The sequence below is a fragment of the Scyliorhinus torazame genome, chromosome 12 (assembly GCF_047496885.1).
Source record: "Scyliorhinus torazame isolate Kashiwa2021f chromosome 12, sScyTor2.1, whole genome shotgun sequence".
NCBI lineage: Eukaryota > Metazoa > Chordata > Chondrichthyes > Carcharhiniformes > Scyliorhinidae > Scyliorhinus > Scyliorhinus torazame.
The window spans coordinates 178648735-178675890 of record NC_092718.1 but is presented as its reverse complement, the minus strand read 5'-3'; the positions used below and the strand labels follow the sequence as shown (position 1 = coordinate 178675890).

Below are 27156 nucleotides of genomic sequence, written 5' to 3'. Positions count from 1 at the left end.
AAGTGGTCATAGAGGGTAGTAGTCTTGATCGCAGAGGCCAGAAGTAATGGCTTTGATCTTCCTGATATTCACTTGGGTGATTTTGTGATTCATAGCTTCATGTCAGCTGCACATTCTAACAAGAGGAAGCTGTTGTGGGTTCAGGACAGTCACTTGAAATGTAGAGGTGCCTATTATCACTGTGCAGGTGGAAACTGATCCCATGGCAGCAGATGCACACGAGAGAGAGTGGACTGGGCCAACGGTAAGCCATTTGAGGAGATGAAAGCAGAAAGATAGGAGTGAAACAATGCAGGTTAATGCCAAGGAACGGGACAACAGAGGATAGATGAAGGAGAAGTATAACGTGGTCAACTATTTAACTTATTATGTCGAGGTCGAGAGAAATAGTACATCATGCCATCACAGAAATTGGCATTTAGAACTTCGGCTAGAGTAAGCTTTGTGTACGAGACTGACAGAAACTAGACTAAAATTAATCTAACCGTTAATTTTGGTTAACGTCAGCTGAAAAGAAATCAGGCAGTGTTATTAAGTATCTCTATAACCTTAAATCTTATGGATATTAATTCAGCTCCTCTTTAAAGATATCAGTTGACCCTCAAATCAAAAATCTTCCATTGGGGTTTGTTCCACACACTGAGTATCCCTTGCGGGAATAGGTAATTTGAAATCTGTAACCTTGCTTAGGATTTACTTAATTCCTGTGGTACTGTGCTCATTGTCCAAGATAAATCCCGTTTACTTGCATTTTATCAGTATCTTTCATTGTGGGAGGCCTGTATTCTTCCCCCAATCGGTTATCTCTTCTCCAGTGAAAATAATTGTAGCCTTTCTTCATAACTTAGTCCCCTAAGGCCTAGAATCATCTTTCACATTCTTCTCTGAATCCTTTCTAATGAAACAATATCCTTATTGAGGTCGGGTGACCAAACCTGCACACAATATGCCAGGATCGGCCTCAACATTGATTTGTCCACGCTGTGAATTGTTCCGATTTGTCGGTCAGTGCCCTGCAAATGCATGACTTAATATCTGCTTTGCGCTGACCAGATGCTTTCAGGGGCTGATAACTGATCACTTCCAAACCCGTTTCATTTTTGGCATCTGTTAGTGGTGGCTTCATTTAGGATCATTTTGGGTTAAAGACTGTCTTACATCTGTTATCCACATTGAAATCCACCTGCCATATCTCAACTCAGCCATGTAATTAATCCTTATCTGGCCACTGAGCTATTGGGCTCACAGGTTTGTTATCTGTCTGCAGTCTGGGCATTGCAAGATTGATTCCTGTCTGATTTAAGTGCATACTCGGTTATAGTATCCTGTTGACTTGATATTGTCAGGGTTGTTGTCTGTCAGGTCTTTTTTTGCCCTCATAGAGGTAGGTGCAGTAATGCAGGAAGACTTTGAGAATCTAGTTAAGCTCCGGGAGTGCTGTTGAGAGATACTCTGTACTCCGAACGCCTTTAGCAGATTCACTGAGACATTTCAGAATTAAACAAAGTTGGTCAAATTAACTTGAATCTGAATTGAAGCTAAATGAATCACAAACCACAAACCAAATACATATTATCGATGGATTTTAAAATGTCTCGGCAAGTCTTTTATAATCTTAGTAACGTCCAGAACTTTGCGGCCTCAAATCGTGCAACCATTATTTTAGAAGAAAATGCTGGTGGGTGTAGATTGAGCACTGAAAACTTTTGAGCATTGGGTTCTAATAAGGGACCCATTAGCTGACCGCATTGCCAAAGTGAGCTGCAAGCATGGAGGTTTACTTCGCATTCTAGCTGAATAAACTGCTCTGTGGAAACAAAGGAGGACTGAAGGATTAAAAAGAAGCATAGTCTTAAGAAAGTTGCCAGCTAATCCATTTAAGCACAATGTTGGTACTGTTGATTGATTTCTCTTGCTGGTCCAGATGCCAGTAATTGCCGTTGATGATAGTTAAATGGATCTGAATGTTAACAAAAACTGTCATTAATAGAGCGTTGTTCTCCTGACAAAGTAGGAGAATGTGATCACTGCCCTTAGATTAAAATGGATTCCGAATTCTACAGTCTTACAAATTAACTCGGGATGAATCGGGTTGTGACTAATTGACATTTTTATAGTTATTAAAACCTGTTTTACAGCTTCCATGATTTTGTGTAAAACTGGTTCCAATTTGGCAATATGCTGTCCTGAGTTTAGGAATCAACCAATTATTACTGTGTGTTCGTATGAAATGCTGTTTTCTCAGATCAGCATATGTTGATGGTCTACTCTCTGTTCTGAGTAGCTAAATTTATTTTAGAATCGATATATATCAATATATATTTCAATTTTGTTTTAAATTTAGAGTACCCAATTATTTTTTTCCAATTAAGGGGCAATATAGCATGGCAAACCCACCTACCCTGCACATCTTTGAGTTGTGGGGGTGAAACCGATGCAGGCACGGGGAGAATGTGCAAACTCCACGCAGACAGTGACCCCGGACAGGGATTGAACCTGGGTCCTCAGTGCTGTAGGCAGCAGTGCTAACCACTGCGCCACCGTGCCGCCCAATATTTAAATTTTGGTGACTGTCAATCACCAAAGGCTCCTTTGACAATGCTTTCAAAATCCTCAACCTCCTCCACCGTGAAGGACAAGAGCAGCAAACGCCTAAGAATATCACCACCTGAAAGTTTCGCCTAAAAGCAACACACCTTCGTAACCTGGAACTATATCAACCTTTCTTCAGTGTCACTGGGTCTGAAACCTGGAACTCCCTCCCTAACAGTACTTTGGGTGTATCTACACCACATGGACGGCAGCAGTTCAAGGAGGCAGCACCACCATCTTCTGAAGGACTGTTAGGGTTGGGCTACAAATGTTGGCCGAGTCAGAGACGCTCATGAAAGAATGAAAAAAAAAATCAAAAGTATTAGTTTCAAATTTGAAAGTTTGATTACCAAAGTCATCGAGAATATGGTTTTTCAAACTACGGGTTGCGACTCGTGAGTGGGTCTCGGGAGGGTTGCGGTGTTCCCGATCGCGGGGAAAGCGTCCAACGGCTACGACCAACGTATAAATTGAGAATGCCTGCCGCGACTCACTTCTAAATGGAATGATGCAGTCTTCTGCCCAGAAGTGGTGGCAGAGCGCAGGTTATGCGCCCCGGCGTGTACACTAACGGCACGTGCCCTGTACGTTCGTTCTTTTGGCTCCAAATCACAGAGGTGAGACTCCTCCATTTTCTAGCTGCGAGCAAACAAGGCAACAGGACTGTGAAGAACTCAAAATGGATCGTTTGAAACAAAGAAAAAACAGAAATCGGGAACAAAGCTGTAGGAAGATAATTTCTCGAGGTATGGCTTGTTAATTTTGCCAATGCAAATCCCATGTGTGTTCTATGCTGGGAAGTACAGGCAAATGAGAGTTCAAAACCCTCAAAACTTCAACGGCATTTGAAGACTAAACAGGGCGAGTTCGAGGACGAACCTCTTGATTTTTTTCAAAGGATGCAGCGAGAACTTAAATCACCATCTAATGTCCTTAGCCAAAATGTAACATTGAATGACGAAGCAAGTGAGATCGTGAGGACCAAGCAGGTTCGCCTGTCGCATTAAGATAAGCGAAAATGGTGTGTCACGAAGGTCGGACAGCGTGGGTCGTGAAGGTCAGCCAGCATGGGTCCCGAAGGTGGGCTGGTTGGCAAAAGTGGGTCCCGGGAAAAGATGTTTGAAAAAAACTGTTCTAGAGGCTGAGAGCTCTGAAAAACCGATGTTTTCCCTCCTTGAATTGCTGCATTATTTTTCCTGCTGGAAAAGTTGTACAAAATGATCTTCTGTAAACCTAGCCCTTGTGATTTTCTTGTGCTGTATGAATGAGTGAACAAGGCTTTGTTCCAAATTTCTACTCGGTTCAGTCCAATGACTCGCATCCATCTATTCTTAATATAGATCAAAGCTATTCAAATTTTCCAGCCGTTTTCTGTGTCATAGCCAATGGTCCAGGTAAATCTGGCTTCTCTCCAAACTCACTTGCTTATCATTTGAATAGGTTAAAGAACCGAGAAATCTGCCAAATTTGAAACCCAATCCAGCCCAAACAAACTCTGTTCAGTTTGTTTTTGGCTCAGTTCCAGCCTTGGCCTTGCAAGAAATCATTATGTTCTTTGTACTGCGAGGTAACATGAGGATAGCTTTTTGCTTCATTTGTTGGTATGCAAACATGTATGATGTGCAAAGACGGGGCGTAATTTGGAAATCCTCAAGGCTGCTGGAAACAATCAGCAGGTTGCAAATCTATTTACTAATCATGGCTGAACTCATGGGTTTGGGTGCACCAGGAGCCTATGGGCAACAACTGAGAAAATAGTTAAGTGTGCTTCAGAAAAGTCTGCTGTAACATTTGTTTTTAATGGTGCTCAAACGCTTTGCAGAGATGAGGAAGAAGAGAAAAATAATCTTTTGTACCGATTAACTAAGGCCAATTCCAAGGTAATTTATCAGCCTGATTGTACTGTGTGGTGAAGAGTATTATGTAGATAATCAGAGGGAATGAAAATTGGGTGGCTTCAAGGATGAGCAACCAATCTTTAACATTAATTTTATGGTGACACCAGGTTTATCAGATTTTATATGAATTAGACCTTTATTTGCAGAACGTACTTTGAAAAAATCTTTGTACCATCTGTAAGTGTCCTTCCTGTTTCTTGTTTATTCCCTGTTTCATCCCTCATTTCCCCTTTTTACCATTACATTTTTGATCCATGGATGATTTGTGGACATGTGCCTTTAATTCAAGTTGAAGGAAGCAGTGGCCTGTGCTTTGGGAGACCATAGACCAACCGGCACCAGTGATAGAGATTGGCTGGGACTCGGTTTGATTGATTTGGCTGGTGGATAATGAATGAGTTCAAAAGGCTTTGCTCTGCCCAATAATAGGTGGTGATTGGATATTATCCCACTGGAATGTTTTCAGAGTCACAAGGTTCCATTTTGGTTTCACTTTTGATTCTGGGGCATGGATGGAGGGAATCGCTACAGAAAAGATCTAAGTAAATCTTTACAGAAGGCCACTGTGAGGGCTGACTCTCTCAAGCAAGTCTGGGTGTCATTCTTTTGAGACTGCAAATGCCTGACGTTAAACCACGAGCTTAAAGCTGATGTGGAATAAAGTGTCTTTATAGAAAGGTATAGGCCGGAATGGGAACCTTGAGTTGAAAGCCCAGTTTGATAAGTAATAAACCTCCTCTCCAGAAAGCCAGCTGCCCGTAAGGGCCGTGTTTTCTAGCCTGCTGGGGACCCTCAATAAATGACTCTGCAAGAAAGACCATTAGCAGCTGTAAGCCAGAGACTTTGATCAACCAGCATGCTGTGAGGAAAGCATGCTAAATAACCACCATTCGAAACAAAGACTTATCTTTTGACCTTCATCCTTGTTATTTCTACCCTTTTCCACCCTTCTGTTTGTCTGCCTGGTGTATGTGGGTAGAGTGTGGCGCAGTTAAAGAGGGTAGTAGGTATTAACTAGTTATCTAATTGTATTTACTGCATATTCCATGATAGTTCCTGGTATAAATAAATAGTAATTGTATTTCAACTAACAAACCTGGTGACTGTTATTATTGGGCAGCCAAGGGTCAAAGACTGCAGGTATTTTCAGAAGAAATATTGGTTAATTCCCTTGTGTTGTGATTCTGGAATAAGTGGTGCTGGAATTGACTACGCACTTACCCAGGGTGTCGTAACACATCGTCTAAATAAATATATATATACATGGACTTTTGAATCATATATTCATTGCGTAGTGTCAAGACTCCATGGAACATTATTCACAACCATAAATGGAATTCAATTTCCCCTTCCATCCCCACCCTGGAGGTAGCCTGGGAAGTGGGGGAGCCCACTTTTATCGGTTGGGAATGTGTGAGGTGGAGCTCTTGTTGTTTTCCCGGCTTCCCCCAATTATGTTTGGGGTGGGAAGCTCTACCTGTCTGGAAGCCAGTTGAGGGGGTGGTCACTGAAGGACTATTTGAGGGCACCATCCCACTGACACTATTATTGAACCAGCATCAGGTGGGGCTTGTACCTTGTGGACGATCTGTCAGCTAAACCCTGGTGGGCTTGCAGTGGCCTGGTAAGGGGAAGAGGGGGAAAGAGATGGTCCTCTCCGACCTGGGCAGTCCATGCCCAATGGAGATATCTGCCAGAGACAGGGGATGCCATGGGTGAAGACTCCCAATCCCTTAATACTAACACCCCAGTCTCCCAATTTGCCCTGGCAAGCCCGCCCTACCTACTTTCACACCCGAACAGACTCAAAAACAGGCTTCTTTCCCGCTGTTACCAGACTCCTAAATGACCCTCTTATGGACTGATCTCATTAACACTACACCCTGTATGCTTCATCCGATGCCGGTGCTTATGTACTTACATTGTATACCTTGTGTTGCCCTATTATGTATTTTCTTTTCTTCCCTTTTCTTCCCATGTACTTAATCCACTCGCAGAAAAATACTTTTCACTGTACCTCGGTACACCTGACAATAAACAAATCCAATCCAACCAGGCTCCAGCCTGACCTCTTGCAGAGCTGCCAGCCCCTCATTGGCTGGCAGATCGTTGAGATGGGATATCTTCCTTGAAGACGACAAGGACCCTGGTAAATGTTTAACTGCTATTAAATGGAGTGGGGGGTGGGGGGTTGCTGAAATGTCTGGAGCAGCATTGCCATCAGCATTCCAGCTGCTAGATGGGTCGACCGCTGTGGACATTAAAGCCACCCCATGTGACAACACCAATCTATACTTATACAGCACTTTAACGTTATAAAATGTCCAATGGCACCTCGTAGGAGCATTATAAGACAAATTTTGAAAGCGAACCACCTAGATTTGGATGACTTCAAGTTTACAGAGCGAGTCTAGCCAGGGTGAGCTGGATTCGGCATAATTAGCCAAGAAGGTCACGCTTTCACCTCGGTCCTAAAAACATTCCCCACGTCTGCTGTGGAATAAGCTTTAAAAGGCTTAAAGCATAACCAAGTTTGAAGGGGACAAACTCTTGGTAGAACAAACAGGACTTGCCATAACCACACAGCCTCAAATAGCTTATGTCGAGTATGAACTGTGCCACTCACCACAGTCCTGAAACAGCTGTCCCCACTTTTAGAGACCAGGTCATGGGAGGACAGCATAGAATTTTTTTTTTTAAATGATGGGATCTTACAGCACAGGAGGAGGCCATTTGGCCCTTAGCTGTACCTGAAAGACAGGAAGAAGTCTTACAACACCAGGTTAAAGTCCAACAGGTTTGTTTCAAATCACTAGCTTTCGGAGCGTTGCTCCTTCCTCAGATTCACCGGAGGAAGGAGCAGTGCTCCGAAAGCTAGTGATTTGAAACAAACCTGTTGTACTTTAACCTGGTGTTGTAAGACTTCTTACTGTGCTCACCCCAGTCCAATGCCAGCATCTCCGCATCATGGGTACCTGAAAGAGGGAGCAACTTGTTCCCCCCTGCCACCTATCCGTAGTCTCTTAATATCCCTTTCGGATGTTTGTCCAACTTCCTTTTGAAAGTTACTGTTGAATCTGCTTCCACCACCCTTTCAGGCAGCGCACTCCAGATCACCATAACTCAGCAAGTAAAAGAAAAACATTCTCCTCATCACCCCCTACTTTTTTGCTGGTTTAATAAATCTGCCTCCCCTGTTTTAGCCCCTGCTGTCTGTGGAAAGTCCTTACCTACTCTTCCAAAATCCTTGGTAATATTGAGTACCAATACCTTATGTGTTCTTCATTTGAACCATTGCACTCTCGGTATATATTTTTAGACTGAATAGTACAGCCATTTAACAGCCATTACCATTACTGTGCTGACTGTTTTGTGTGTCAAATGATCAGGCAGCTGAGTGCTACAGAAACTATTCAGAGCAGCACCGTGCCTCGTCTCTGGTTATTTGGTCTTTTTTCAGCCTTTTTCAGATGCCGAACTTGACAGTCAAATCATTTCTGTCCCGGCTCTGCGACATTGTCATTCGATTCCTAATGATGTGCAGCTTGCCTACTCGCAGAAGCATTCTTGCAACTAACCCATTTCACACTACCTTCACGCTTTAAGTGAGGCGATAATGAACTCGAGAAGAACTGTGCCTTTTTTTTTCTCTCGCTCACTCTTCAGTTCAGCTTCACACCCGTCACTAAAGGGGGTGGGAAATGTGGGGTGGGAAATGGGGGTGGGAGAAGGATTGTATTTCCGTAGAGTAAACATGTCTCTACACCTGTGGCTTGGCAAATGGAGCTGCAGACACGGCAGTTTAGTTTAGATTCATAGCTAGGTGTGATTCACGCTGGATCAATTTGTCATCCTACTAAATGAAAACTAATTACTTCCTTGGGAAAAATCTCTTCGGAATTTTAGCTAGTTATTGACTGCCTCCGTGGAGACAATGCAACAGAACCTGATGCAGGCTGAAATGCAAAAGCGAGCTTGGCTGTGGTAAAATAGCTTTCCTTCTCGAATCTCTTTCGGTAATAATTTAATCTGAATCTTATTTTGTCCTCAGTGAATAGTTCCTGGGAGATGCATAATGTAAATAAATGAGATCTGCTTTATTTTCTCACCTAAATCCAATTCTGTGGAAAAAACATATTTTTCTTTATTGCAGTAAAAATGTCCAACAGATGAGGCAAATTGTGTAAGTAAAAAATAATGTTCCTTCAAAGAAATTATCAACAAACTGATCATTGGGCAGATTTACATGTTACTTAACTATTTTTTGCTAATAATCAGTGTCCTAATAACAAGGTCACAAATCTAGCAGGTATGTCACCAATTGTTTCTTTCTGTGCACTTGTTCCTCTTATCGATTTCTCAGAGTTCCTGGTCCTGCAGCATCTCGATTTTAAAAATTCTCATCTTTGCATTCAAATCTTACAGAGCCTCACACCCTCTCTAATCACCTTTCCCCACCCAACCCCCCTCCACAATCCTTCAGCCCTCTGGGATCCCTGCTCCAACTCTGGCTTCTTGTGCTTCCCTGGTCTTCATTGCTCCACCTTTGATGGCTGTACCTTGAGTTATCTAAACATCTCCACTTTACTGCCTCTCCTCATAGAATCCCTACAGTGCAGAAGAAAGCCATTTGGCCCATCGAGTCTGTGCTGACCCTCCGAAAGACCACCCTACCTACGCCCCATCTTCTGCTCTATCCCTCTAACCCATACTCCCACCTAACCTTTGGACACTTAGGAACAGTTTATCATGGCCAATCCACAAAACCTGCACATCTTTGGACTGTGGGAGGAAACCAGAGCACCTGGAGGAAACCCGTGCAGGCACAGGGAGAATATCCAGATTTTTCACAGTCACCCAAGTTCGGAATCGAACCTGGGTCGCTGGCACTGTGAGGCAACAGTGCTTGCCACTGTGTCACTCCTTTGAGATACTTCTTAAAACTTTCTGGACATTTGGCCATCTCCTGTGGCTTGGTATGAAATTTTGTCTGAGAATACTTTTGTGAAGCGCCTTTCGATGTTTTATTGCATTTAAGGTGTTAATCAAATCTAAGTTGCTACTTTTGTTTATATTTATGTAAAAACGTTTCCTCATTTTATCAACCTGGCTGGTGAACATTGATCTTTCCATAATAAAAGCAAAATACTGCAGATGCTGGGATCTGAAACAAAAACAGAGAATTCTGGGGGGAAAACACAGCAGGTCTGGCAACATTTGTAGGGAGAGGGGAACAGAGTTCACAATTCGAGCCCATATGACTCTTCATCAGAGATAAAGATAGGGAAAAAAGTGTTGGATTATCTACTGTAGAAGAGGGGGTGAAACATCTGGAACAGAATAGAGGGTCAGTGATTAGTAGGAGCTAGGAGTGATTTCAACAAATATGTAGCAAGATGTAAGAACAAGTGACAGATGGCCCAGTGAAGGAGGGGGAGGGAAGGTTTTGCATTGGGACAAAAATGTTTGTGATATTTTTTTTTTAAAAGGTCAAGATGGAGGAGAAAGGTCACAGTCTAAAGTTGTTGAATTCAGTGTTGAGTCCTGAGGGCTGAGACTTAACTAATTGGAAGATGAGGTGCTGATCTGCACCACCAGTTTGCATTGGGATGTTTCTATCATCAGATTTGCCTTTGAAGAGGAAGTTAGTATCGGAGTGGTGTAGAATTTAGTGACAATGGGTTGCTAAATCACGGACTCAGCACCAAATGCCAGCTTTGCCACAAGGTAAAGTTTAATATTTGAAATGTAGGATGACCATGAAGTCTTGTGGCAGTGTAAGTAGTTAATCAAATTTAGATTAAAATGTTTTGTTTCAAGAAGGGGCACAAAGATAATGGAAAGAAAGGCTTGCAATTTTATAGCACTTTCATGACCTACCTCAGGACAACCCAAAGTGCTTTACAGCCAATGAGATATTTTTGAAGTGTAATTGCTGTTGTACATGAGGAATATTGTAGCCGATCTGTAATCTGCAAACTCCCACAAACAAAAATTATTCGCTAATCTGTTCTGGGGTGTGGATTGAGGGACAAACACTGGCTAAGATTCTGAAAAGATCTTACCCGCTTTGCTTCACACTCTTTTATGAAGGAATGGGTGGAGAGAATTCAGCTCAATCGTGAATGGACTAGTGATTTTTATTTTTAAAACCTGGAATCTTGATCCAAGCTACAAGTTGAGATGAAAACTAGCAGTGACCAGACTTGCAGACCGGGGTCATATTGAAAGTGAACAGCCCCTACTGACGGGTTTTGCTGAATTGTGCACCTTCTCCTGCCGACGGGATCTTCCGGTCTCACCGAAGGCACTGGCCGTTTGAAAGGCTGGGCATATTTTAAGGCCTTGCTTGCAACACGACAGGTCTGTAAAATTACTCCCATCGGAAAATTGAACAGATCATGAAAATACTCACTTAAATTGGGGAACTAATTCCCAGCCAAAGAAATTCTTCTGCCCAGGCAATTTTCACAATATGATTTTGATGAATTCGTAATGATTTTGAATTGTTTAGGGCAGCAGGGATGTACCCCTTTAGTGAATACCTTTTCTGAAGAAGTGGTGCTCATTGGGGATAAAATAAATCCTGGTGTTTGCATAACTAAACGGATTTTACGTGTTTGATGTAAAACGTATGCTCTTGCATGTGAAATGTGAATCCTACCATGGAATCTGCTGTCTCTTTAGCATCTGCCATTTCATTACTCAGGAAGTGGCGCTTGAGTGAAAGAGGAGTAAGGGTCTATCTAGCTGTCAGATATCCTGATAACATGTTGTATGGGGCTTTCAAAGTCCTGCTTTTCACTGTAAAGGCATTAACCCACTGATAGCAATCTTGTCTGAGTGTGACTGATACCTACCATCAGCCAGAAGTGTTAGGTGATCTTATCATTGCCTTAACTCCTCTCTGTGCTTTTTATTTAAAAGTCACCACTTTCTTGTTTACTTGTTTTCCATTGTAAACTACATTTGAGAAATAAACATTTTCAGGACACCTTTCAATCATTCGAAGACTAGAGGCTTTTTTTGGGAGGGCAATATTTAAAGTGAGCCCTCTGGTTGTATTTCTCCACCTGATATGTAGAGTACTATCTAATGCAGTGCTTTGATTAATTGATTAATTGTATTCAATACAGCATGGCTTTAATATGTTACAGAGGTACTGTGATCCGTGACGAAACCTCTTCCTCACAATAGTGAATTTACGCAAATTGCCAGTAAAAGATAAAAATCCCTTACTTGTACATATTCGGTTCTCATATTTGAAGATCACATTGCTCCAATTTTAATCCCATCACCATCTGCTCAGCCACTTTGTCCCCAACTGATATTTTCTGTTTGTAGTCGAGAAATTGTCGACCCTGGGTCAAGAGGCGGTAAGATTTGAACTCTGAACTAATGACAACTCACTCTGTATGGTTTACTCTTCCACTTTCGCCCTATTCCAAATCAACTGTAAATCAGTGAAGAGTGCTAACGTGGCTGTAAAGCAAGCAGGGTGACTGCCTGGGATTTGATCAGTGCTCAAAAAAGCAAACGTAATCAGTTTAAAAGGTGTTGCTTTGTGATAGTGAAAGGATCATGTCCCCCAAGTGAAATAAGTTAAAGAACTGGTCTGTTTTTACAAACCACTTGGGAGTAGCGATTTTCCTCCAACGCTGTGAAATTGAATAAGCACCATGTGATTCCACAGCTCAAATCGTATAATCTCAGCGTCAATTTTCTAAAGTAGCAAAAGACGATGATATTTTGTTTATTTGTTCATGGTTCCAGTTCTGGCTGATGATAAGCTTCACATCAAGCTCAAAGATGGGGAATAGGGCAGCATGGTGGCGCAGTGATTAGTGCTGCTGCCTCACGGCTACCAGGTCCCAGGTTCGATCCCGGCTCTGGGTCACTGTCCATGTGGATTTTGCACATTCTCCTCGTGTTTGCATGGGTTTCAACCCCACAACCCAAAGATGTGAAGTGTAGATGGATTGGCCACACTAAATTGCCCCTTAATTGGAAAAATGAATTGGGTACTCTAAATTTATATTTTAAAAAAATGATGGGGAATAGATAGGAGCGGCACGGTGGCATAATGATTAGCACTGCTACCTCACAGCACCAGGGTCCCGGGTTCAATTCCGGCCTTGGGCGACTGTCTCTGTGGAGTTTGCACATTCTCCTTGTGTCTGTGTGGGTTTCCTAGCGCATAGTGCTCCAGTTTCTTCCCACAGTTCAAAGATGTGTAGATTAGGTGGATTGGCCATGCGAAAAAAGCCCCTTCCATGTCCAGAGATGTGCAGGTTAGGAGGAGTTATGGAGATAGGGTGGGGGAGTGGGTGTAGGTAGGGTGCCCTTTCGGAGGGTCGGTGCAAATCTGTTACAACAGGTAAAGGTTGATAATCAATTGCAGGGATGATTCTGTGATCCCACAGTTGCAATCCGGTGCCAGATAAAAAGTGGGCGTGAATTGGAGAATTGTGGTTCCATGGTGTCATCCACCTTGTTTGTCCTTCGCAGTAAAGTTGACCGTGTTCATCATCTGGCATGTTTGGTAGAATTCTGGTGAATCTGTTGCTGTCTCTTAAGGCCAATCTACATCCAAAGGTTCTGCTACAAATAGGACCACAGACAATTGCTTTTAGGACTCAGGATTTCCTCTCCTTGTGTTTGTCTATGCCTCTGAAATGCACTTGGTTTCGGAATAGTCCACATCATTTTGGTTTTTGGTTGTGCCGGGTCAGCAGTCCTGGACAAGGTGCTCCCAGAACTCAAAAGCCAACATCAAAATTCCTAAGTGAAACCTTCAAGAGTTTCCTTGTAGCACTTCCTTTGACTGCCATGAGATCGTACTCCAGAGTCAGGCTCTCCATCAATGATTCACTTTGTAAGCAAGAACCAGACATTCTGGCTACGTGACCAGCCCAACTCAGTTGTGACTGTCTCAGCGCGGTGCGGATGCTTCCTTGGGGGAGCACCTCAGTGTCTGGTATTTTGTCCTGCTGCCTGATCTTCGGCAACCTCTGATGGCGGGTCAAGAGAAAGTGATTGAGCTTCTTGACTCGACGCCGGAACACGATCCACGTGTCACATGCGTGGAGCAGAGTGAACTGGGCTGTTATTCAGTACACTTTCAGTTTGTTAGCAGACTTATTCCTCTTCATTCCCCGCCTGTCAAAGTTTGCCAGAGACTACATCTCATCATCAACACAGGCAGCTCGAGGGAACTTGCTGCCGAGATAAATGAACTTATCCACCTTTGAAGAGTTCCCATCATGGGCTGAAATCTTGGATCCTTGATAGTGCTTTTCTGGAGCACGCTGGTACATAACTATAGTCCTCTTACTGCTGTTTGTGAGACAAAATTTGTTGCATTCATTGGAGAACAAGTTTGTGTACTGGATGTTCACCTCTGAACTGGCAGCGAGTGCAAAGTAATTAGCAAACAGGAAATGGTGAAGTGTGCCCTTGGGGATTTTTGTCTTTTCTGGCATCATCTAAGATCGATGATGTGATTTCTGATTCCAATGCCTCGATCACCATCATGGAATGTGACGGAGAGCATGTCTAAGAAAATCATGCTAAAGAGGGTTGGTGCTAGCACACAGGTCGAACTCCATAAGTAACTGGAATGGGTCAGAATACTCACCAACATCCAAGACACATGTGAGCATACTGTCCAGGTACTGTGGGACCGTTTTGATGAATTTCTCAGGCCAGCTACACTTCTCTATGGCCTTGCAAAGGCCCTCACAGCTGAATGTATCAAAGGACTTGGTCAGGTCAGCAAATGTGGTATAGAGATTATGTTCTGTTCTTGCCGTTTTTCTTGGAGCTGCCTATCCGCAAATACCAAGTGGTTTCTCTACCTCTTCCGAAACCGTGCTGACTGTTCAGCTCCAATGGTGACTCTATAATAAGAACTGGAAAGCAAATCTTGACTTCTTCGACTCCAGGTTTATTGTGCTCAGTAATCACTATTCCAACACCAAGCGGTGCCACCTATATCCATTTAATGCATTGGTGCAGTCTGTTAAACTATAAGCGGAATCAATTAAATAATTAAAGACCCAATTCTAACTTAAGTATGAGGGAACATTAACTCTTTCTTATCGCTGACTTTCTATCAGAAATCATACCTGGCACAAAGGAAAATGGTTATGGTGGTTGGAGGTCAATCATCTCAGCTCCAGGACATCACTGCAGGAGTTCTTTAGGGTAGTGTCCCAGGCTCAATCATCTTCAGCTTCTTCATCAATGACGTCCCTTCCATCATAAGGTTAGAAGAGGGGATGTTTGCACCATTCACGACTCCTCCGCTAATGAAGCTGTCCATGCCCAAATGCAGCAAGACCTGGACAATATTCAGGTTTGGGCTGACAAGTGGCAAGTTACATTCGCGTCACACAAGTGCCAGGCAATGACCATCTCCTACAAAAAAGGATCTAACCTGTCATGATATTCAAACATACATTATAACACGTACATAATGATAGACAGATCAACCGACCAATTAGCATCCATAACACGACAGCCAATCACAGACAAGAGCAGACACAGTATAAGACAAGAAACACAACACTTCCTGGGCAGTCCACCTGGAGACAGCACAGGGCCAGGACCTCATAGCAAGACACTCACACAGTCATAACGTGCTGAGTACCAAGTCTGATATATAAATAGTTAGATGGAATAAAACTGCGTTGTACCAATCGCAACCATGTTGGTTCGTCTGTACCTCAGAGCACCCAACACCTCATAGCCATCGCCCCTCTGGACTAGCCACATTAATACTGAGGCTATCAGGGTAGGTCAAAGGTTAGGAATCCTATGGCCAGTAACTCACCTCCATACCCCTAAAGCCTGTCCAAATGCAGCAAGACCTGGACAATATTCAGGTTTGGGCTGACAAGTGGCAAGTTACATTCGCGTCACACAAGTGCCTGGCAATGACCATCTCCTACAAAAAAGGATCTAACCTGTCATGATATTCAAACATACATTATAACACGTACATAATGATAGACAGATCAACCGACCAATTAGCATCCATAACACGACAGCCAATCACAGACAAGAGCAGACACAGTATAAGACAAGAAACACAACACTTCCTGGGCAGTCCACCTGGAGACAGCACAGGGCCAGGACCTCATAGCAAGACACTCACACAGTCATAACGTGCTGAGTACCAAGTCTGATATATAAATAGTTAGATGGAATAAAACTGCGTTGTACCAATCGCAACCATGTTGGTTCGTCTGTACCTCAGAGCACCCAACACCTCATAGCCATCGCCCCTCTGGACTAGCCACATTAATACTGAGGCTATCAGGGTAGGTCAAAGGTTAGGAATCCTATGGCCAGTAACTCACCTCCATACCCCTAAAGCCTGTCCACCATCTGTAAGGCACAAGTGAGGAGTGTGATGGAATACTCTCCACTTGCCTGAATGAGCGCAGCTCCAACAACACTCAGGAAGCTTGACACCATCCAGGACAAAGCAGCCCGCTTGATTGCTCCCCCTTCCACAAACATTCAAACCCTCCACCACTGACGAACAGTGGCAGCCGTGTGTAACATCTACAAGATGCACTGCAGTAACTCACCAAGGTTCCTTAGACAACACCTTCCAAACGCACGACCACTACCATCTAGAAGCACAAGAGCAGCAGATTGGGAACCATACCACATGGAGGTTCCCCTCCAAGTCATTCACCACCCCGACTTGGAAACATATTGTCGTTCCTTCACTGTCGCTGGGGCAGCAGCATCCTGGGACTCCTTCCCTAACAGCACAGTTGTTTCACCTCAAGAACTGCAGCGGTACAAGAAGGCAACTCACCACCACCTTCTGAAGGGCAACTAGGGATGGACAAAAAATGCTGGCCTAACCAGCGATGCCTGCATCCCATAAACAATTTTTTTTAAAAATCCTCATTGAGATGTTTAACCAAGCAGCTCGGGAGGATTCTGGTGGAGACTTTGTTAGCGAAGGAGAGGAGTGAGATTCCTCTACAATTGTCACAAGATTGACGAGTTCTTTCCTACTTCACAAAGTGGACATTGGAGGCACCTTTGTATTCCAATAAGATGATTCTTTGCTCCCACATAAACTGAAAGAGTTCAGCGTATTTCGTGACCAGGCATTGACCTCAAGACCTTGTAGACTTTGAAACTTTGCCACGAGACAGGAGTTTGATTGAGTTCATCATTTCCATCAGGGGTGGGGAGATTAATCAAGAGAGAAGTTGATGGCAACATGTGGGAATCTGTTAATTGTTTCTTTAATGATGAATGAAGGCTGATAGGGGATGTGATTAAAGTGCTCAGCCCACGTTCTAGAACTTGGGCTTTGTCTGTGAGCAGTGTTGGCCCACTAGCATTGAGGATTGGTGATGAACCAGTAGATTGGGGTAGGTAGACAGGCTTGAGAGTATTGCAATATCTCTTCCAGTCACTGTGATCTGCATGTGATGAAGTCCGTCGGCGTTTTGATTCAGACAAGTGTGTTGTGTCTCTTTAAACTTACATTGGACGCTGCTGCGGATGTTTTAGAATTTATCCTTGACTTCATCAGAGTTGGTCATGGTATGGGTGTGCATACTATAGAGAGTTGCTTGCCTGTTGCCTTGCAGGGGGTGTTTAAGCACCATCAGATGACCATTAATGCTCTTGAGAAGGCAAGTCAACTTACTGAGGAGATAATTTGTAACAGCAAAGCCGACAACAACTTTGTGCCATTCATTTTTCCACAGCCACTAACCTGCCCCCATTTCCTTGAGCTGAATCTCGCTGAGGGTGGTGATCTGGACTTTGTATTAAGCCAGCTCTCTACCGACAAGAGCAATTCTTCTCTCAAGCCTGTTGCCTATGGCTTGGTCCATGAGGGTGTGCACGTTCCAGACTGCAATAGTGACCAGTGTCACCTTTACATTTGTTTTATAAGATTACTGCATTGATAGGATCGCTGTTAGCTGCAGCCTGCTGGCCACGGAAGTGAAACAGGCAGTGTTGAGGGCACTTTTTCTAGCCCTTTCCTCATACTCGGGAAGTGAGCAATGTGATCCTGAAAAGAGATGCCAGTCACTCACGGAGCTGCCTAGTCCCACTCCTGCTTCCTTCCAGTCTAAAATAACCCTATGGCCTGAGCTGTCTATGTGCAGGTTCATGGCTACAGACCCCAGTAAATCCACACCTGCTGCTACATCGCTCGCCCATTGCCACAGGTCTTGTGACAGAGAGATGATGGATGACAGATGATGGAAGACAATGAACATGACTTGCGTGTGAATTGGATTATAGTGAGGGAGAGGCTCACTCTGCACCAGATCTAGCTTGGTGTAGTGGCAAGACAAGTCTAGATGGCCTTAGATTGTCCTCATGCGCCCAGTCCGCTGGAATCACTCTTTGCATGTCAGGGTAAACAAATTTGTATGTCAGTGAGGACCTCCTGTCAACTGTGGCTACTGTCACTTGCTTGGAACCACAGGTGAAGAGCTGGGTGAAGGTGAGGACCAATACAAGATGAGCCACTCCAAAGACTGCAGCAAATCTGCGTGTGAGAGGTGTTGCCCCGCCCTTACAAACCTTACACGCCACACTCATACTAGGGTTGCAATAAAATGGACACTCTGATTGTGTTGGAGTAAGAGTAGGAGGAAAAACCAAAAATTAAGTTTGGGTTTCCAGCAAGATGGCAGGCATAGAAACGGGGATATTAGAAGATAGGTACAGATTTGCCGCAACCTCATACATCACCTTCTAGGGAAAGGCTTTGAAAGTCAAGTCAGAAGGGAATGAATTATGAATGAATATTTTGTGTTTTAAACTGGTGCTAATTAGAATTAGAGAGTTTGTCACTGCATGTCAGATAACTGTTTCAGATTCACTCTTGGGATTATTCAAAGATAGATGGGTTTGCTAGAAAGATGGCACCTTTGATGGCTCAATCAGTTCACTCATGTAACTGTGGCCTACAAATTAAGGCAGCTGAAAATTAATTGATCTGAGTTTGTCTTGTGTGCTAGGAAGTGGCTACTAATGGCAACAGGTAAATTCATCAGATTGAAGAAAGATATAATAAATAGTTACAAAGAATTCTGGGAAAAATGATGATAAATGAGCAGCAATCTAAGCTGGGAACTAACAACTGATGAAACCACCTACTGAGGGCACCTCCGTTGCCTTAAATTGCTTTTAAAATTCTTAATTTCCCAAAGCAAATATCTTCTGCACTGAAGGATGACGGCGGGGATTAGACATGCATCCAGTTGACATTTACTGTGGGTGTCTTTTCAGAATGAAATTGCCGACCTTTGAGCTGCCTACAATGAGGAGGTGTTAAGATCTTAAAAGTGACTGCATCTCAGCACTGTTCAACATTGAAAGACAGGCTGCCTAACATTTCGCCAACATTTGTCTTCTAAATTGTACAATGTAAAATATTTATAAAACACACGTGTGGAAGTGAATTTAAAAGGCATATTAAAGTCGCTGCTTAAATTATTTATGTTCTGTAAATATAGAAACAGTGAAATAAATGGAAGCTGGAGACAGTCGATGGTACTGGAATCTCTATTGGTGTACTGTAGAACTTGTTTTCCGAATTTAATGCTGCTTCCCAAAAGCCCCTTTGTGGGCTCGATGCTTAATTGTACTAGGCGGTCAAGAACGGACAGCAGTTTGGTCATTTGCATTGAGTGGAACACTTGTTTGACCTTGACATTGGCTCGGAAAGCAAAGCAGGAGACTTGCAGCCTGACCATGGTGGAATGCAATCTCTGTAGTGGCGTCAGTGCAAAATGGGCTGTCGACAACAAACCTAACCTTCGACTGGGGAAGTATTAGATTGTGTGTTTTGTCTTGAGGGGGGTTTACAAGTAAAAGTTGCTGTTTCTATTATACTGTATTAACTGTCATATTCATCTTTTCTTGCAAGGGGTCTGTGTTAGTTTCTTTCTTTTTCTACATTGGGACAACTTGGGCGGGATTCTCCCGCTCTTGGCGCGATGGCCCGATGCCAGCTCCAAGAGTGGCGTGAACCACTCCGGCGTCGGGCCACCCTGAAGTTGCGGAATCCTCCGCACTTCCGGGGGCCAGGCCGGCGGCGGAGGGGTTGGCGCCGCGCCGAAGGGCCGCCGTAGGCCGGCGCGAGTTGGCGCATGCGCAGAACCACTGGCGTGCTTCCTGCGCACGTGCAGGGGGTTTCTTCTCCACGCCGGCCATGGCGGAGCCTTACAGAGGCCGGCATGGAGGGAAAGAGTGCCCCCACGGCACAGGCCTGTCTGCAGATTGGTGGGCCCCGATCGCAGGCCAGGCCACCATGGGCCCCACCCCTGCCCCCGGGGCCGGTTCCCCCCGCACCCCCCTGAGGACCACGCTAGATGGCCGACAAGCCAGGTCCCGCCGGGTTGGAAAATGTCTATTTCACGCTGGCGGGACCGCCCAAAATCGGGCGGCCGCTCGGCCCAGAGAATTGCCGGGAGGGGGGCCACTGCCAACGGTCCCCGACTGGCGCGGCGTGATCCCCGCCCGAAAACCGGTGCCGGAGAATTTGGCAGCTGGCGCCGGAGCGGCAGGGGGATGGTCACGCCACCCCCCGCCGATTCTCCGACCTGGCGGGCGGGGGCGGAGAATCCCGCCCCTTATGTTTTTTTGGTATATATATTATATTATGCAGAAGACAAAAATGTTTTTCAAAAGAAAATGCAAAATCAGGCAATTCTGTTTTACCTTGGGTATTCACAAAATAGCTATTTGAAGATGAAATAGCACATCACTTGATTTTTGTAAGAATCGTCCTGGCAATGGCATCACTAAAATGGCTGAGTTTGGTCTGGACACATTCCATTCAGTACGAAGTGGGTTATTAATTCAGATTGGCCTGGGCGCCAATTTGGAGCCCCAAAATTTGAGTAAATGCATATGAGCAGCAGAAATGCCACATTATGTGGAGGCATGCAATAGCAAAAGTAAGAACATAAGAACTAGGAACAGGAGTAGACAATTCAGCCCTTCGAGCCCGATCCGCTATTCAATCTGATCTTGGCTGATCTCATCTCGGTCTCAACTCCACTTTCCCACCTGTTCTCCATAATCCTTCAACCCGTTACTAATTAAAAATCTGCCCATCTCCATCTTAAATTTACTCAATGTCCCGGCATTCTCTGCACTCCATATTGTGCCCAGTTCATTACCAGTAAAGAAAGCTTTGTTACGTGGTATTTACATAGAGGATATAAATTTGTAAAATATTTAATTAGTTGAATTATTAAAAGTGAACTCCTTCATATAGGTATGTTAGGAAACCCCTGACACCTGCAGAATGTGCACGTGTAACTGATATGTTGTAAATACGGTGATTATCAGCTATGAGCTGCAGGGCTATTTTAGAATTTGAGTCTTAACCAGAAGGTTACGAGTTCAAGTTTCAGACTTATCTATCATTCATACTTAGCTGTCTCGATTCGTTTAGTTCCATCTTTTTGAAATCAGTCCATTAGTAGGCTTTTTTTATCATGGGAAATGGAGGGGGGGGAGAAAGCCTGTTCTCTTGGTATTTCCTGCCTAATTGAAATACTGCATGGTACTTGTGAGCACACAAAAGAAGACACAAGTAGTCAATTTTTGATCAAAGAGGTGTCGCACAAAGAAATCATTACAGATACATTTTCCAGTACCTTCCAGCAGAATAGGAACTGTTATTAATCAGAATTCTGCCCTGTGTTAGTTTTAAAAAAATGTATTTTATTACCAACATGCATCAAAACAGGTTACAGTGAACAAACACCCCAGGAAACATGCTTCCCTACAATCAGCTACACAGTCTGCACAGATTTTTCCTCTTTTTCACCCCCCCCCCCCCCCCCCCCCCCCCCGATGAACAGCCCCTCAAACAGGGTCACAAACATCCCCCACCTTTCCTCAAACCCCCCTGAAGAGCCCCTTAACTCCTACTTTATCTTCTCTAATCGCAGGAAGTCGTACAGGTCACCCAACCAAGCCACTACCACCGGTGGCGATGCCAACCGCCACTCCAGCAAAATTTGCCGCCGTGCAATCAGAGAGGCGAAGGCCAAGACATCGGCCTTCCTCCTTTCCATGAGCTCCGGCTTCTCTGAGGCCCCAAATATCGCCATCAAAGGGTCCAGGTCCACGCCCTCCTCCACTATCCTGGCTAAGACCGCAAACACTCTCGCCCAGAATCTTCCCAACTTTTTGCAACCCCAAAACATGTGCACGTGATTCACGGGCCCCCACCCACACCTCTCACACTCATCTGCTACCCCCTGAAAGAAACCACTCATTCCCGCCCGAGTCATATGCACCCTGTGCACCACCTTAAACTGTATCAGGCTCATCCTTGCACAAGAGGAGATCCCGTTTACACTATGCAGTGCCTCACTCCATACTCCCCAATTGATCTCCTCTCCCAACTCCGCTTCCCATTTCTCCTTGATCTTCACCACCCCCTCGCCTCCCTGCTCCCCCAGCCACTTGTATATATCCCCAATTCTTCCCTCCCCTTCGACATCCGGGAGCAGCAGTCGCCTGCCCTGTGTTAGTTGATCGTAGGTCGTTCAGTTACACAATGGTTGAAGATTGTGGGCCATCTCGAGGAGGATGCAGGTGACAAGGAAATATCATACCTTAACATTTGAAATGTTCTTGTATTTTCATCATTTATGTCATCAACACGTTGGGCACTGTTTCAGATAATATCTTGGCTAAGTGGCAAATGGAATGTAATATTACAATATCAAAATATTAAGCTGGCCGCCAGGAGAGTAGGTGTTATCCCCATAGTATGACCACTCCTCTGATTCTGGGGATCTTTTAATGGATCATATTAAATCTATGAAAACGTATGAAGTGGGCAGCACGGTGGCGCAACAGTTAGCACTGCTGCCTCACGGCGCCGACGACCCGGATTCGATCCCGACCCCGGATCACAGTGCGTGTGGAGTTTGCATATTCTCCCCATGTCTACGTCGGTCTCACCCCTACAACCCAAAAGATGTGCAGGATAGGTGGATTAGCCACGCTAAATTGCCCCTTAATTGGACAAAATTATAATTGGGTACTCCAAATTTATATCGAAAAGAAAACGTATGAAGTGAAATCTCAAGCAAGGTTTGCTGTATAAGACAAGAATGCATCAAGAGGAGTCCATTTGCATGATAGTGAATTGAAATAGTTGTGGTTGTGGTTCAGATACAAACCTATCAAGCAAAGAACAGCCTCACAGCACGGAAATAGACCATTCAGCCCCTTGACGGTCAACAGTTTTTATTAGAATGAATTATCTAGTTTAATCTCCATCTCCTGCTTGCTCCCCACACTCTCATATTATTTTTCAAATAAATCTTTCATTCCCATTTAAAATCATTCATCAGCCTTGCTTCAGAGTTCCTTTGTGTCTTATGGCATGTAATGTTTTTATTTTGTTTTACTCATTTGATATATTGCTTCAGTAACCTGTCATTACATTTAGACTGTTGTGGGTTCACAGTAAGCATCTGAAACAGAGCTCCAAATGCTGGACTACCTGAGCTTCTCCACAGGGATCTGCATTCTATCAGCTTATTAGGCATCAGTTGTCAAAACTAAGCCGGTGTTAGATGGCAGCTGCTGTTCAACTGTATCAGTGAAGGAAGTGTGATGTACAGACAACTGAGCAAAGTTTTACTTGAGGGGTGCTTTACTGCGGTTAGTTGTGGAGGAGCTCTGCACTTCCTTGCTGGCTGGGTTTTAATGTTTCTTCTAGCACTAAAACATTGAAAAACATGTTTAGAAAATGCTCTGAAGATGCAATGGCAGACAAGTAACAAAATATTTTCTTGCGTCAGAATGGAGTTAAATAAAAACTGCACCTGAGGTGAATTTAAAGATGACATTAAAAGGGAGGAGTCTTACATCTCATGGTCCTATTATCCTTGAGCATTAGGTTAGGTAGAAGCTTGTGAGTGGGTTGACGGGCGAGGGGGGTGGCGGTTTAGCTCAGTTGGCTGGATGGCTGGTCCATGATGCAGAGCGTGGGTTCAATACCGGCTGAGGTTCGTGAAGGCCCCTCCCTCTCAACCTTACTTTGCCTGAGGTGTGGTGATCCTCAGGTTAAATCACCACGAGTCAGCTCTCTTCCCCCCCCCCCCCCCCCCCCCCCCCCCCCGGGAAAACCAGTCAGCTCCCCTCACCTTCCCCCCGGGGAAAGCAGCCCATGGTCATCTACTTATCGGTACAACCACTGAATTAATAATAATAATTGCTTATTGTCACATGTAGGCTTCAATGAAGTTACTGTGAAAAGCCCCTAGTCGACACATTCCGGCGCCTGTCCCGTGAGGCCGGTTAGGGATATATCTTGTCACTCTTGTGATGTGCAACTTACGATACTTCACATTGTCATGAAACTGGAAGTGTAGCTTTACCTTTGGGAAAGGATGTAATAAAGGATGTAATCCAATCTCATTTGATGGGACGGAGAGAGCAAAAACATGCAAAGGCAGGTTCAGAACATGAATCAATGACCAAGAGGACATGGCACCATATTGGCCAACGATCAGTTGGGAAATTCAAGTGCTAAAGTGCAACTGAGGACGATTTTACATCAATGAGAGCCTGACTTGCGTTTCAAACCTCCATCAAAGTTGCTAAGGGAACTGATGGTTGTCAGTCTAGCTCCTCTGAGGCATTCTTCATACACCAGCAACCTCGCGTAAACGATTATACTATGTGTAATGAAGAGATTTAATTTTCCATCGTCAAAAATTAAATGGGCTGATATGCAAGTTTCACAAACCGGTCGTTCTTATATGAAGCTATCACTGTACGTCCTGAGACAAGCAGGTTTTCTGGCAAGTAAACAATGGATTTATCAGGATTATGCTCAATTCCTAAATGTGATCTGTAATGCAACAGATGGCCTTTTTGTCAGTACACCAAAGTTGATCAAGATTTTGCTTTTATCTAAAGCTGCAAATAGTGCATTGGTCCTGAAAGGGTAGACTCAACTTGGGAGTAACTGGATTTAATATATATTGCTAAGTCCAATAGACCATTAATTTTCCACTATACAGACTGCTCTGGAGATGGAAAATCAGCTGTTTGATTAGGTATCCATGTTGAAACCCAGTCTAAACTTGCTTAACAATCATCTTTTCTGTTACGCTGCGATGTGGAGTGTCCCTTGGAAAACAAAGAGGTCTTTGGGATTGGGTTGAGCACATTAATAGTGGAGTTCTGTCCTGTTTTGTATACCTCCAGTCCACATGTAGGGAACAGCACTGATAAACCCTTGATGTCTGTGTCTTCACTTCTGCATGATACAAACTGGAGAATAGGCTAGGAATGGAAATATATTACAGAGAGAAAAAGAGAAGTACACACAAACAAGAGGGCTGTCTTTTAAGTATCAATCATTTTATGGCACCTTTGGTGTTGATAATATACAAACATATGCATAGGCCATTCAGCGCAGCCCCACCAACCTGTTCTACCTCACCAACCAACAGGTTGCCATATAGAACAATATTGGTGTCTTCTACTTGAGTTGCCCGTACCCAATTAATATGTTGTTTGTGGAAGATGGAAAAATGGATCAACAGATCTTTCTGGCAACATGGAAAGACATTCCAAATGAGAATGAAGTGCAATTCGAAACCTGATGCCACCTTAACACAGCTGCAGTCACTAATAAGCTTCAACGCGGTTGCAAAGAGGAAGGTTGAAAAGCAAGATATGTTCTATCAGTCCCTAAAACGGGCCAATGGAATCTGTTTTAATGGAGCTTCGGACACAACATAGCAATCTCAGTTGTTAGATCATTGCCTATATATAGCTCAACTTGATTGACCTGCTTTTTATTCATAGCCCATAACTAACAGGTGCAAGGGAATTGTCTGAGTTTCCAATTGAGGTAAAGAAGATGTAACCACTGTGAGACATTAGCCTGCACTTTTGCTCCCAAGTTGGGTGGCAGGAGTGGGTACATTTTATAGTTCCCCACACTTGCTGAGAAAAAGGTGGCTTACAAAGGAGGGCTCTTTGTTTAGGGTAGGTGATTGCGGGATTAAATCGGGCCCACTGCCCCGTAGAAAGGACAGAGGAGACCACAAGGGTTGGTGACTGCCAACGCAGGCTGGTCCCAGGTCTTTTCTTAAACATTAGGACCTTTGGCCATTGAACCCCAACACACCCACATTCCTTCACCAACCCTCATTTCCCCCTTGTATGCCCTATGCCAGCTTAAAACCAACTCATGACCTTCCCCAGGTTGACAACCTGCTGGAACAGATTTTTTCCCCAAATCCTGGAGGCACAGACTGGCAGTTTTTTCAGTGTTTTTAAAGGGCTGGCAATTTAGATAGCTTGACAGTTCTCCCTACCTTATCCACCCTTCAGGAGCATTTATGACTATTCTCAAGATTCATAACTCCCACACTGCGGGCTAAGACCCTTACTGCAGCGAAAATAGCACTGAGTTCAAATTGCTCTGCTGTGTTCAGGTTTTCCGTATGTGGCAGTCACGTCCTACACCCATTCCCCCATGGCAAAAATGTTTTTTGCTGGATATGCGGTTTTGACTTCTGCATCCATGGTCCATCCATCATTATGGAAGGCCTGGTCATTAACTTTAGTTATTTATTTTTAAAGAAAGTATGTTTTAGAGGACCCAATTCTTTTTTTTCCAACTAAGGGGCAATTTAGCCAATCCACCTACCCTACACATCTTTAGATTGTGGGGATGAGATCCATGCAGACACGGGGAGAATGTGCAAACTTCACACGGACAGTGTCCCGGAGCCGGGATCGAACCTGGGTCTTCGGCGCTGTAAGGCAGCAGTGCTAATCACTGTGCCGCCCCGTCATTAGCTTTATTCTCTAACGATAAGCCATTACACAAATCCTTGACACCATTTAAGTGAATTGTAAAATAGTTTTTTGCACGTACTGATCAACTTTGTAAACAAGCAAAAAACTGTCAACAGCTTATAATTGCTCTAAATTAGGGCCTGAAACAGATAAAATCAAGAAGTTGCATTGACAGTATAAGGGGATCTGGGCCTGGTATAACCTGCATTGCACATATCCCAAAGTTAGCAAAAGTGGTGACTTAAGGACTTGCATTACCAGACTTATCGGTCAGAACAATAAGAGTGCTGGTAAAAGAGGATTATTTTCTAGGAGGGTGTTGCCCCTCTGGAACACTTCAGTTTTTGCATCTTATTTGGTGCCTACACTATACCGTGCGTGATTCTGAGAATAATTATTTTTCAGTTAATTAATCACCACTTCACATCTATTTTCTTTGTAAATTTTGACAATTCCAGAAGGAGAGTCAGAAGAATGGTCAAATAAACTAGATAATGATTAGACATGTGGGAACATTGTACCTCAAAAAACCCCCAGCTGCAAACACGGTTTAAGAAACCAGGAAAGTATTCAAAAGTTGGACTTTATTTGTTACATTTTAGGCTCTTTTTTAAAAAAAACATAAGCATACTGAGATGCTCAAAAAATAATGACTCATTTAAAATTTTGCCATCTTAACTTTGCATGTAACAAATAGAAGATGGAGGCTGGAATTCTCCAGCCATTCGCTGGTAGTGGGATTCTGAGGTCCCACTGGCAGCGGACCCTCGTCCACGAGTTTCCTGGTGCATACGGTGGCTTCAAT

General features: G+C 43.9%; 1 protein-coding gene across 9 annotated transcripts in view; it reads left to right on the top strand.

Annotated features, from left to right (window-relative positions):
- The window catches only part of auts2a (activator of transcription and developmental regulator AUTS2 a), a 1550343-nt gene that overhangs the window by 1324592 nt on the left and 198595 nt on the right, over positions 1-27156 (top strand). The gene's annotated exons all lie outside the window — the stretch shown is intronic.